The 14,710-nt window shown below is 37.5% G+C and overlaps 1 protein-coding gene across 3 annotated transcripts in view; it reads right to left on the bottom strand.

The window, feature by feature from the left end:
- LOC136040538 (methylmalonic aciduria type A protein, mitochondrial-like) overlaps nucleotides 1-14,710 on the bottom strand; it is a 198,466-nt gene that overhangs the window by 181,125 nt on the left and 2,631 nt on the right. The window contains exon 2 of one of the 3 annotated variants that reach the window (XM_065724725.1): nucleotides 10,306-10,447. The exons of the other annotated variants lie outside the window; for them this stretch is intronic. The gene's annotated coding sequence lies outside the window, so the exon portion shown is untranslated. The remainder of the gene's footprint in view (nucleotides 1-10,305; nucleotides 10,448-14,710) is intronic. 3 annotated transcript variants of the gene reach the window in all.

Below are 14,710 nucleotides of genomic sequence, written 5' to 3' on the forward strand. Positions count from 1 at the left end.
TATTGATTTGGCCTTTAAACACTAAACGGTTATATCAAATTTTAATCGTATGCTCTTTGGGAAAGTAGGGCATGGGCTGATTGTCCATTGATCACTTTCGACTCTTAAAAAAGAACTAAAAGTTTCAATGTCCGATCAAATGAGCCCCCCCCCCAAAGTCAATACGACCATTCCTTCCACAAAAAAAACTTATATTCTAATAATGGTAAACTTATACAAGTTACAGCCCTTTCCCTGGAGGCTATGGAGGACTTATCAAACTCTAAGTTATAGCAATTGTAATTTAGGAATATTTTGAACAAAAGGTCTATTTAAAAATTTTTATAAGATGCATTTGGGAGTAAAAGGCACAAGAGGGGGTGGCTTGTTACTTATTGATCATGTTCGATTTTTAGAAAGGGGACAATAAATTTCAATTTCCGATCAAATAAACTCCATCCAAAGTTTATACGACCACGCCTTCCATGGAAGCTTTATATGTTAACGATGGGCTGCTTGTATAACTTACAGTCCTTTCCCCCACGGATGGGGGGGGGTTCAAATCCGTACTCATAGCTATTTGACATTTGGAAGATTTTGAACAAAATGGCTCAAAATTTTGATCAAAAGTATTTAGAAAAAAAGATGTGGAGAGGGGGGGTGCCTACCATCTGATTACTTTTGACTTTTAAAAATGGAGCTAGAACTCTCAATTTAAACCGAATGAGGCTCCAAAGTCTATTTAACCCTTTGATAAAAACCTTATATATGAGCAATAGACAGCTTGCATAACTTGCATCCCTTGCCCTGGGGGCAGTGAGAGGTTCTATCAACCCCCATCGAAAAACTTCACCTTTTCACCTGTAATTACTTCACCTCTTGACTATTTCAAACATAACGGCTATCTCAAAATTTTGATTGGATGCGTTTGGGGAAAAAGGGGCGTGGAAATGGGGAGGGGGCTTGATGCTCTTTAACCATATTTGACTCTTAAAAAGGCCACTAGAAATTATTATTTCCAATTGAATGAGCCCCCTCCGAAGTTTATACGACCACCTTTTCTGTATAAACTTTATACGCCCCCGGGGCATAAGTTACAACCCTTACCCCTTTTTTGGGGGGAGGGGGGGTAAGTGGACCTCAAAGTTTTGTCATTTGATATTTAGAATATTTCAAACAAAATGGTAATCTCAAAAGTTTGGTCGGATGCATTTGGGGAAAAAACCATATCCTTCCACCGATTATTACCCCAATTTGCCATTTGATTATAGGTTATTTCAACTAGGAGCATTTCCCCGACATCTTAAATTGGCGAGTGATAGCTCTCTTTAAAGGAGGTGACCGTGAGGATCATGGGAACTACAGGCCGATCTCTCTTTTGTCAGAGTTTTCTAAGATATTTATTTTTTTAGGATAAGATGTTTTTCTAAGATATTCTTTTCCATCAGCATCAGTTTGGGTTCCACGCTAATTATTCTACAGAACATGCTTGTAATAGACTTCTTCAGTTTATACGGCTATCTTTAGATTCTAATCTTATTCCTGCCTTACACACAAGATCTTCATTGGTAAACTTTCTCATCTTGGTGTGCGTGGGGAAGCATTGTCTTGGTTCTCGTCATACCCAACTAACAAATCTATCGCCACGGAAGATACAGACAAAAAAGTTCCAACTGAATACGGAATACTCCAAAGTTCTATTCTTGGGCCAACTCTCTTCCTAATCTATAAGAACGATCTCTTATAGAGTTGTACCTTCTTATTTTTTCTCGTAAAGGTGTGAGCTGCCCAACAATTACTGAGCTTCCTACACCAAGAGGCTCCATAAGTCACCCCCGGGTCGATATGTGCGATTCCTGGGAGCTCTTTTGTATGAAAATATATTGTTTAAGTGGCATGTTCAAATAATAAGAGTGAAAATTTCCCGTGGACGCGGAATCATCCGAAAATTAAAGCGTTTATTTCCTTTTCCTATCCTCCGTCTTTTATACTTTTCTCTCATTTACCCTTATATATGTTACTGTTCGTCTGTGTGGATGTCTACATTTCTTTTGGTACTTGCTCCTATCCACCATCTTCATGAGAAAGCGGTAGGATTTCTCCAGTGGGCTACACACTCCTGTTGACCTTTTATTTTACTGTTGGGTGATGTGAGGGTCGCTGTTTCGTGGGGACTGCCGGTGAGTTGATTTCTTTTCTTTGTAGATTTATATTTAGATGTTGTTTGATATGTTTTTCTTTTCTTTATAGATTTATATTTAGATCTTATTTAGTATGTTTTTTCCAAGTTTCATCATTCTTTATTTATTTTATGTTGCTCCCAAATAACGGGCCATTGAGTCTTTTAGGATATTGTTTTTATTATTATTATTTTACGGAAATAAATGGAACTTGAAGTTAAACAATCAAATGAGTCACCTCTGATATCTCTGGTCACTCTGGTTCTGGTTCTCTGGTCACTTTTGACTCTTAAAAAGGACATTAAAAATTCCAATTTTACAATCGAATAAGCCCCCTCCGAGTTTTATATTACAATCCCTTCCAAAACAACCTTACATGTTCCAGGGCACAATTTACATCACTTACCCACAGGTTTTGGTGGGCGGTGTTATCCCTGAAGTCTTCATTATATGATCTTTGGTCTATTTTGAACAAAATAACTAAATAAGAAATTGAGTCAGACGCATTTGGGGAAAAGAAGGTTGGTGGGAGGGGGTAATAGATACGATCGGATTACTTTTGACTCTAGAATAGGGAATTAGAACTTTCAATTCCTAATCATTGGAGTCCCCTCCGAGGGTTATATGACTAATTCTCACATAAAAACTACATACCCCCATGGCACAAGTTACAACCCTTCCCCGGGAGCTAGGGGGGCGGTATGATGACCATGAAGTTTTTGGTGTCTGATCGTTGGACTATTTCAAACAATCAGGCAATCTCAAAATTACAATTGGATGCCCTTGTGGCATGACTAAAAACACTTGCCTCCAGGCTCTGATGGTTTGTATGGACTACATAGTTGTCGGATTCATTTTTGTTTGGAAATAAGAGGGCATGGGGAGGGCTAGTTGCCGTCTGGTTTCTTTTGACTCAAAAAAACCTAGAACTTTGAATTTTCAATCAAGGGAGCCATCTCTGAAGTGTACAAAAGCATCCCTTCTACAAAACCATATATGCCCCAATGGTATAGCTTACACCACCTGCCTCCGGACACTCGGTGGTCATGTCGACCCCGGAAATTTCGTTACATGATCTTTGAACTATTTTTAACAAAACGATTATCTAAAAATTTTAATCGGATTTATTAGGGGAAAACTGGGCATGGGAGGCTGGTTGCCCTTCGATCACTTTTTACTCTTAAAAAAGGCATTTAACTTCCGAAAACCCCTCTATGCGTTGCCTCTGTTTGTTTGGCAAGCAGAGACAATGATAGAAAACACTAATTTCCACCTATATCAACAATGCAACATACCCAACACCTGATCTCAAGGCGTAGTAGCCTATAGAAAGAAACAAGGATGGAGTGTAAGAGGGAGGGTTCTGAGAAAACAATTGTCAGAACCGATCCAAAGTTAAAACAAAATATTTGTTTTGGAGCTAAAAAAAATGAGCTGACTAATATGTAAAAAAAAAACAAGAGCTAAGAGCTCATATGGCACTTGTGACGGGGTCGGAAGAGCCAGGAGCTCATATGGTATGAGCTCTAGCAAAATTCTAAGAATCAATATATTGCTTTAAAAGGAAAATCAGAGGCTTAAAGAAAAATTGCCGGTCGGGATTTAAAATAAGAGCTCTGAGTCAAGAGGTCCTTCTAAATATCAAAATTCATTAAGATCTGATAACCCACTCGTAAGTTAAAAAACCTCAATTTTCTAATTTTTCCTCTTCCTTCAGCCCCCCAGATGGTCGAATCGGGTAAAACGACTTTATCAAGTCAATTTGTGCAGCTCCCTGACACGCCTACCGATTTCCATCGTCCTAGCAGGTCCAGAAGCACCAAACTCTCCAAAGCACTGAACCCCACCCCCTAACTCCCCCAAAGAGAGCAGATCCAGTCGGGTTATGTCAATCACGAATCTGTGACATTTATAAGCATTTTCCAAGATTTCCAGTTTCCCGTCCAACTCCCCCCAATGTCAACAGATCTGGTCGGGATTTGAAATAAGAGCTCTGAGACATGAGTTCCTTTTAAATATCAAAATTCATTAGAACAGTCACCCGTTCTTAAGTTAAAAATACCTCAATTTTTCTTTTTTCCAAATTAACAAACCCCAGCTCCCCCAAAGAGAACAGATCCAGTCCAATTATGTCAATCACGTATCTATAAATTGTGCTTATTCTTCCCATCAAGTTTCATTCCGATCTCTCCACTCTAAGCGTTTTCCAAGATTTTCGGATTTCAAGATTTCCGGTTTTCCCCTCCAACTCTCCCAATGTCACTGGATCTGGTCGGGATTTAAAATGAGTTCTAAAGCACAAGATTCTTCTAAATATCAAATTTCATTAAAATCTGATCACCCGTTCGTAAGTTACAAATACCTCATTTTTTCTAATTTTTCCGAATTAGTCCCCCCCCCTCAATTCCACCAAAGAGGTCCGGTTATTTCAGTCACTTATCTTGGTTTTGTGCTTATTCTTCCCACCAAGTTTCATCCTGATCTCTCAGCTTAAAGCATTTTCCAAGATTTCCGGTCCCCCCCCCGACACTGGATCCGGTCAGGATCTGAGTTACGAGGTCCTTCTAAATATGAAATATCATTAAGATCCAATCACTTCTTCATAAGTTAAAAATATCTCATTTTTTTATTTTTTTAGAATTAACCCTCCCAACCCAACTCTCCCAAAGCGAGCAGATCCGTTCCGGTTATGTCAATCACGCAGGACCTGTGCTTATTTTTCCCACCAAGTTTCATCTCGATCCCTCCACTCTAAGCGTTTTCCAAGCTTTCAGGTCCCCCAAAACTCCCCCAATGTGACCGGATCCGGTCGGGATTTAACATAAGAGCTCTGAGACACAATATCCTTCCAAACATCAAATTTCATTAAAATCTGATCACTCCTTCGTAAGCTAAAAATACCTCATTTTTTTTTAATTTCAGAATTAATCCTCCCCCTCCCCCCCAACTCCCCAAATAAAGCGGATCTGTTCCGGTTATGTCAGTCACGTATCTAGGACTTGTGCTTATTTTTCCCACCAAGTTTCATCCCAATCCCTCCGCTCTAAGTGTTTTCCAAGATTGTAGGCCCCCCAGTTCCACCAATGTCACCAGATCCGGTCGGGATTTAAAATAAGAGCTCTGAGACACGATATCCTTCGAAACATCAAATTTCAATAAGATCCGATCACTCCTTCATAAGTTAAAAATACCTAATTTTTTTGTAATTTTTCAAAATTAACCCCCCCCCCCCCTCACAACTCCCCCAAAGAGAACGGATCCGTTTCGGTTATGTCAATCACTTATCTAAGACTTGTGTTTATTTTTCCCACCAAGTTTCATGCCAATCCTTCCACTCTAAGCGTTTTCCAAGATTTTAGGTTTCCCCACCCCAACTCCCCCCAATGTCAGCTGATCCAGTCGGGATTCAAAATAAGAGCTCTGAGACACGATATCCTTCCAAACATCAAATTTCATTAAGATCCAATCACCCGTTCGTAGGTTAAAAATACTTTTTTTTAATTTTCTGATTTAGCTCCTTACTTTCAGTTAATTAAACTTGCTTTTTTATGTAATTTCTGAACGTTTCCAACTTAAGGCATGTTTTATGAATAATTAAAACGAAATTTGCATATTAATTTGTTTGTATGGCTAAATGGCTTTCTCATAGTTTTGATGGGACGATATTTAGAAAAACGGAGCGGGGGAGTAAGCCTAGTTACCCTCCAATTTTTCGGTTATTTAAAAAGGCAACTGGAACTTTTAATTTTTTTACGGACGTTTTTATTAGTAAAAATATACGCAAATATACATAACGAATTAACTTATATAACGAACGTCTATATTTGTATGTTTTATTACATATATGAGGGGGTTCACCCCCTTGTCAATACCTCGCTCTTTACACTAAAGCTTAAATTTTGTCCCAATTCCTTAAGAATGACCACTGAATCACAAAACCCAAAGAATAAATAGTTGAAATTAATAAAGTTACTTTAGCATAAAGAGCGAGGTATTAGGAGGAGGTGAACACCTCATATACGTAATAGTTTCTGTTCGATTTAAGTTTTAATGCAGCTCCTTACTTTCAGTTGAAAAAACTATCATATTTATTTCTTCATTGTTCTTTAAAAAATACTAAAAAATCCTGCGCCCCCTTCATAGAAATTTTCTTCCCCCATGACAAATTCCTCCATGGAAAAGATCCCCCCGCATAACCCCCTCTACTTAGCCCCTCCCCCAACCAAGAAAACCCCCTGGAAGCTGGAAGCTGGACCATTACTATGTGTAAATACTGGTCAAAGTTTGTAACTTGCAGCCCCTCTCCAGCGACTGTGGAGGAGTAAGTCGTCCCCAAAGACATAGTTATTAGGTTTGTCGACTATGCTGAATAAACTGGTAAATAAAATCTCCGAATTTCGATCGGGTGACTTTGAGAAAAAAGAGCGTGGGAGAGGGCCTAGGTGTCCTCTAATTTTTTTGATCACTTAAAAAGGGCACTAGAACTTTTAATTTCCGTTAGAAAGAGCCCTCACACGGCATTCTAGGACCAATGGGTCAATACGATCACCCTTGGGAAAAAAATAAAAATAAATAAGCATGCTCCACATTTTTGTAGATAGGAGCTTGAAACTTCAACTGTAGGGTTCTCTGATATGCTATCTGATGGTGTGATTTTCATTAATATTCTATGGCTTTTAAGGGGTGTTTCCTCCTATTTTCTAAAATAAGGCAAATATTATCAGGCTCATTACTTTTGATGGGTAAGTCTAAACTTAACGAAACTTATATATTTAAAATCAGCATTAAAATGCGATACTTTTGATGTAACTATTGTTATAAAAATTAAGTTCTTTAGAGTTTTGGTTACTATTGAGCCGGGTCGCTCTTTACTACAGTCCATTACCACAAACTGTTTCAGAGTGAAAAAAAAAATCAAAAAATACAGTGGATATTTCGATTACATATGCAGCAATCGTCATCAACAGAAATACTAATTTCTGCTAATATTTGTGTGACTTATGCCTGAAGGCTATTTCTAAGAAGAAAAACACTAGCAACCTTTTTTATGAACTTAGGAAGGAATCACCCTAATAACATAGAGTATGGATACAGCTTGATTCCTTATTCACTATATTTTCCAAATATAATGCCAGCTACCTTTACAATATGATAGCAATTTAGGTAGCATATAGTCATAAATATTGTTTTTATATAGTGTTTTTCATTGTTTGAATCATTCTGCATCTCTTTTTTAATGGTCATTTTATTCTTAGACTAACTTAGTCAATTAACTAAAAAAACACATGTTCCTCTCTGTATCTCTCTGTACAAATGTATCTCTGATAAAATTCATTTCTGCTCTAATGTGAAAATCAAAGCAAATATTCAGGGCATCATCAATGAGATAAGTTACAATTGCTCTTTTGACTTGTGAGGGGAGGGGGGTTATTTGGTTTAAAATGAAGATGTCTATTGTTTTGCGTTGGCTTTCTGTAGACTTGTTTTAGCAGAAAAAAGAATTTTGGACCTAACAAAAAGAATGGGATACCAGTCAAAAACTACATTGCAAATAAAATTTATTTCTTCTCTGATGTGAGACTCAGAACAAATCTTCTGGGCACAATCAATGAGGGAAGCTATAATTGCTCTTTTAACTTGTGGGGGGTTGATTTGATTTAAAATAAAGTTGTCTATTGTTTTGTGTTGGTTTTCTGTATAGTCTTTTGGTAGGAAAAAGAATTTTGGATTTTTTCCAAGTGTTTGGATTTCCTGGGGTTCAAACGTTCTAAAAGAAAGATTAATAATAGCGGGTCTAGGAGTGATTCTTGGAGAGCAAATATGATTTCTCACCAAAGATTACAATTGTGGCTCAGGTTATTAGATTGGAAAGGAATTTGTTTAATCATAATTTTCACTTATCAAAGGAATGACTTTATAAAAAAAAAATTGGAAAGCCCAAGGGATGAATTTCTGATGAGAAACCATATTTATTCTCCAGGATTCACTAATGGACCTGACATCGTTAATCTTTCTTTTAAAACTTTCGAAACCCAGGAAATCAAAACACTTGAAAAAGGTCCAAAATTCTATTTTCTACCAAAACAAGTTCTTGTGGCATATAGTTTTCTGTCTAGAGTCTTCCTTTCACAAATGCTAAACATCTGTTTCTAACCCAGATGAAGTTAAGTCTTGTCTTATAGATACGCTTTACAAAAGCCAAAAAAAAACATATTTAAATCTCCTGCTAACATTGCATCAGAAAATTTGCATGACATAAAAATATTATTTAATTTACACAAAGACCTGTCTATTATAAAAACTAAAGCAGACAAAGGCAATTAAATTTTTGTCATGGATAGAACAGATTATGACAACAGCATTTATTCATATTTTAATTACAAAACTACAGATAAAACGGTAACTCATGATTATACGAATCAGTTTTGCTAATAATGCTATAAATGAATTAAAGCATCTAAAACAGAAAGGTAAAATAACCCGACAATTATACAATAAATTTTCTCCCTGTGGTAGCTTTTGTCCAAAATTTTACCATTTATTAAAATTACATAAACAAGGTGTTCTCTTAAGGTCTATCATAGCATGTGCAAAAGCCCCAACTTCCCATATTAGAAAAAGGCTATATACAGCATTCAAACCTTTGCTTTATTCCCAAAATCCCTACACAAGTAATTTGGTAGATTTAGTAGAAGAACTCAAAAAAGCAAAGTATATCTGAAAACACAATAGTTAGTAGTTTTGACATTGTTTCCATACATACTGATATTGATGTGGCTATTTCTGAACAATTATTAAAAAACAAAATAAAAGGAAATTATCGTTTAGTTGATGATTTGGCAACAGGAATTGATTGCAAAGTTTCAATGACCCTAGTTAAACTTTGTAATAATGACCCTAGTTAAACTTTGTAATAAGTTTTCAATCTTTTATCAGTTCTGTATTTCTTTTTATCAGCAAAGGAAGGGGATGCAAATGGGAGCATCTCTACCCAGGCTACTGGCAAAAATTTATGTAAAGCATCTTGAAAATGGAGCTTTGAATTCATATTTTTTAAAAGATACTGATTGGGAACATTGCATGAATGACATTTGAAATTATTGGGAAAATTAACTTACCTTTTTTTAGATTGTCTTAATACATATGATGTAAACTTACAGTTTCCCTAAAAACTAAAAATGAAATACCCTTTCTAGGCATGTAAATTATTTGTAGTTTTGATAAGCTGCATTTTACTATCTACACAAAACCAAGGGAAAACAAGATATCTTCATCTTAAATCAAATCACCCCCACAAGTCAAAAGAGCAGTGTTACTTCTCTCATTGATCAAGCTCTGAATATTTGCTCTGATTCTCATACCAGAGCTGAAATAAATTTTATCAGAGATATACTTTTGAAAATGGGTATCCCATTCTTTTCATGAATTATACATTAGCAGGAGACTAAAAAGACACTCCCATAAAATCAAAGGGCTTTTACCATGTGAGGCTTCTAATAAGCCCTCAAATGTAATTTATCTTTCATATATCCCTAATATCACAACAGAATGAAAAAATGTTTGCACAAAAAAAGATATGTACATAGTTTTCACTAATAATATTCAAATCATAAGTTTCTTAAACTCTGGTAAAGATAAAACCCCAGTTAGTTGCCAAAGAAGGGGCTATTAAATACCAAACAAATGCAGCAATTACTATATTGGCTGGCTTCTTTCTTAAACTCTGGGAAAGATAATACCCTATTTACTCACCAAATGGAAGTTTATCAAATACCATGTGACTGCAGCAATTACTATGTTGGCAGAACTCATCAGAATTTAGAAAAACGCCTATGACTGCATAAAGAACATAGACAAAGCCTTAATTTCCTACAGTTCTAATAGCTCTTTTATTCTGCTTTAGGCAGCAATATTTTTGATGACCCTAACCAAACAATATTTTTGAGAAATTCTCTCTTATTAGTAGTGACTTAGGGATAAAACAGGTTGTTTGGGAATATTTTGCAATTAGACTCAGAATAAATCGTAATATTCCTTCAAATACAGATTTGGGAGAGTTCTAGATTTCCTTCATATAACACACATTTGCTGTAAGGTTTAGATAAAAGAGCCAACCAAGAAAAGAGGTAAAGAAGTTTTTATATACTTGTTGGAAACCCTGACAAATGTGGTCTCTGTCAAATATTTTCTAACTTATTGTAGTTCTTGCACCATAAGTTAGCAGGATCAGGCAAGGTACCCTCTATTATTTGCATGGTAAATTTCCTCAGTAAACAGCATGCCCTTGTCTACAAAAGAAAAAAATTTCAAAATGGTGTCAATAACAGGCAACTCTGGAAGCTATTTTTGGGATGACTCTGAAGGCTTTTTCCTAAGTTCAGTTTTAGCCTATACTCATGGAAGAGTTTCTCCTAACTTGGAAAATGGAAATAAATGTAGCTGGAGATAAAAAAATGCAAGGTATTCCAGTTTCATTATATAGGACCTGCAGGCTTCTTTCCATTCTGTGCCTCAAAGCATGAAACAGCATGATCCACGTAATTTTCATAATGTATTCACCAAATGATGCAATGCTGCAGGAAACATCCAAGATCGAACAGGCCATTGATTCCCACCTTGAAGACGAAGTCCAAAGACCATTTAGACAGGAAAGAGATAAAGATAGCAGGAAAAATAACCCAGTTGCTTATGGCGTACCCTGCAGCTAGGAATAAACAGCAACAAGGCGTTCATTGAGAAATATCTGACAGAGCAATACAAAATACCGAACACAAACATTACTAATTTAAGACGCCTTATAAGCCAATCACCACCTGTCAAAAAGTCTGGGGCCACTCAGCAACCCACCAGACAATCAGGAGCGAGATTTCAAGAATTGACCCACAGCAGACCCCCTCCCATTCTTTTCTCTGTCCAAAATCTTAACTTGAAAAAGTGCATTCTACAAAAATCTTACAAGCTTCGTCAAGAAATTCAGTTTAGGGCAGAAGCATCACAAGAAGACCGGGAGAGAAGAAAAGTCTTAGCTGCTGAACTCAAACGCTAAACTGAACTAGGAGAGCCAAACTTAGTTATCAACCGCGGAAAGATCATCTCAAAAAAACTCTGTACGCCTGGGTGGGGGATACTCTCACCAGACCATGGAATGCTAGTTGCTCTGTCTGCTAGCTCTGTACATAGTGTAAATAGTGACAATATACATAGTGTAATAGTGACAGCTAGGAATAAACAGCAACAAGGCGTTCATTGAGAAATATCTGACAGAGCAATGCAAAATACCGAACACAAACATTACTAATTTAAGACGCCTTATAAGCCAATCACCACCTGTCAAAAAGTCTGGGGCCACTCAGCAACCCACCAGACAATCAGGAGCGAGCTATCAAGAATTGACCCACAGCAGACCCCCTCCCATTCTTTTCTCTGTCCAAAATCTTAACTTGAAAAAGTGCATTCTACAAAAATCTTACAAGCTTCGTCAAGAAATTCAGTTTAGGGCAGATGCATCACGAGAAGACCGGGAGAGAAGATAAGTCTTAGCTGCTGAACTCAAACGCTAAACTGAACTAGGAGAGCCAAACTTAGTTATCAACCACGGAAAGATCGTCTCAAAAAACTCTGTACGCCTGGGTGGGGGATACTCTCACCAGACCATGGAATGCTAGTTACTCTGTACATAGTGTAAATAGTGACAAAGTGATTACCAATAAACTAACAAGTATTGATGAACTTTCTTATTTGTCCAGTCCTGATTCATTCAAGTCCTTCACAAATGAAAGCGCCAATCCAACCGACGATAGTGGATCCTGCAGCACTTTCTTGTCCATTGAAGATGAGCCAGTCCGAAATATCTACAATTACCAAAAGGAAGTATCTAACTAAAAAAGGAAGCAAGTAAGTCAAGATTTTTCCACTCTAATCGCAAACGTTGACCAACTTCCTAACAAAATCAATGAGCTGAAATCTATGATTTACGCAAATAACTATGATGTTATACTCCTTACTGAGGTCTGTCCTAAGAACTCAAGAAACCAGCTCCTAGACTCACATGTTAATCTGCAAGGTTACCACACTATATCCAATCTATCATCTAGTTATTGCCGCCATGGAACACTTGCATTAGTCAAATCCTTGTATGTTGTAACACCTATTCCGCATCCCAGTGGATGCCCTTATGCTGAAACAATATTCTTTGATATTTCAGTTCCACAGAGTAAAAACCATCCCACTGTTAGAATTGGCTGTGTGTACAGAAGCCCATCATCACCTTCACCTGAGCAAACAGATGCAAAGCTAGCTGAGCTCATTCAGAATATTGCAGACACCCATAAGGGTGACCTATTAATTCCGGGCGACTTCAACCTGCCAACCATCACCTGGAAAGACCAATTCCCCTTTGTCACCTCTGATACTGTGAATCCCATCATAGATATGATCCATGATACTTGCCTCCACCAGATTGTCGACCAACCGACCCGTTTCGTGAGCAGGCAGCTTCCAAGCCTCCTAGACCTAATATTTCTTAGAAGACCAGAATCCCTTCTTTATACTAAGTACATGCCCCCAATCAGGAAAAGCGACCATGTTGCCATAGAAATAAAAACAACATTCCTAAAAGTAACTAACAGCTACATCAAAAGGACCTTCATAGACTATGAGAAAATTAGAATGGATCTCTGCAACATCTCCTGGGATGATGTCCTAATTGGCTCTTTAGAACAACAATGGCAATGCTTCAACGAATTACTGCTAAACAAAGCTGAACAGTACACTTCAAGCAAGCTCATCCCTAAACCACGAACACTACCAACAATGATAAAAGATATTAAGAAGGAAATTAACCGAAAAAACAGACAATGGAAGAAGTACAAAAAGCATCCATCCCTGGAAAACAAAGAAAAATTTTCAAAGAACAGAAACAGACTTAAAAATTTAACACGCAATTTATACACGAGCTTCGAATCTAAACTTGCAGACAAAGCTAAGATGAATCCAAAGAAATTTTGGTGATATGTCTCTAGCCAAGACCACAATTGATGAGGCATTATGAAACTAGTAACTGAGGAAGGTGAAGAAATAACCAATATCAACAAGCTTGCAAACTCACTAAATCAGCAATTCGTTTCTGTTTTCACCACTGAACCCGATGGTCCTTTATCCCCTTCACCTCAATACATTGTAACATCCCCAATGGAAAGCATCACTCTACTTATATCTTTATATATACTATATCTATATCTATATATACTATATCTATATATATATATACTATATCTATTGCATATGGAGGTTCTTAGACGCTTAGAGAAATTAGATGCTAACAAATCACCAGGACCAGATAACCTACATCCTAGGCTATTAAAAGAAACTGCAGCTATCATAGCAGAACCACTTAGGAGAATTTTCCAGACTTCACTTACCTCTAGAGAGCTGCCAGCAGACTGGAAAATAGCCAACATCACACCGGTTTTCAACAAAGGTAATTGTTCCAAGCCTGAAAACTATCTGCCAATTAGCCTGACATCAGTTGTCATCAAAATACTTGAGCGCATAGTCAATGATTCAATCCTTAAGCATTTGACAACCAACAAGATCTTGTCCCCCAAGCAGCATGGCTTCCAGTCAGGGAAATCAATTGAAACAAACCTCTTGGAATCATACAAGGAAATCACAGACCTAATTGACCATGGACATCTGGTTGACCTACTCCTGCTGGACTTTGCTAAGGCCTTTGACAAGGTTCCTCACAGTTGACTGCACTCAAAAATATCCGCTATTGGCATCAATCATGCTGTTGTAGACTGGCTGATGAATTTCCTTACAAAGCGCAAGCAGAAAGTTCGCTTATTCGCTACAGATGGCAAACCATTATACTCTGACGGGGCTGAAGTAATGAGCGGAGTACCACAGGGAACTGTACTGGGTCCAACTCTCTTTCTGATTTACATCAATGACATATTTAACCATATTGACAATGGCATGCACCTGTTCGCTGATGATGCCAAACTCTTTGGTATTGCATGCCCTCAGAGTATCCAGCACAAAATAGATGAGTTACAAGTTTAGACCCATGACTGGCTTCTCTAATTTAATGCAGGAAAGTGCTGTGTATTACACCTTGGACCCAATAACCCAATGGCAAACTACACAATTTACAACCCCACCACAAAAGTAAAAGAGCAACTAAAGAAGAGAACAGAAGAAAGGGATCTAGGCATCATTATTGATGATAAACTTAAATTTCACAGCCATGCCCAGCAAGTTGTTTCCCGTGCAAGCTCCAGTCTTGGACTACTAAAACAAACCATCAACAGCAGACAGGCATCTATATTTATGAAACTATACAAGGCTCTTGTCACACCTCATCTCGATTTTGGCATGTGTCTTGCTGGTCCTTCTTACCAACAGGATGTGAGGCTCATCGAAAATGTACAGAGACGAGCAACAAAATGCATAAAAAGTCTAGCATCAGCCTCATATGAGGTCTGCCTTAAGTACCTCAAATTACCCACTCTGGTTTACCAATGCTTGTGCAGTGATATGATGCTTAC

This window comes from Artemia franciscana, chromosome 21, assembly GCF_032884065.1.
Source record: "Artemia franciscana chromosome 21, ASM3288406v1, whole genome shotgun sequence".
Classification (NCBI taxonomy): Eukaryota; Metazoa; Arthropoda; class Branchiopoda; order Anostraca; family Artemiidae; genus Artemia; species Artemia franciscana.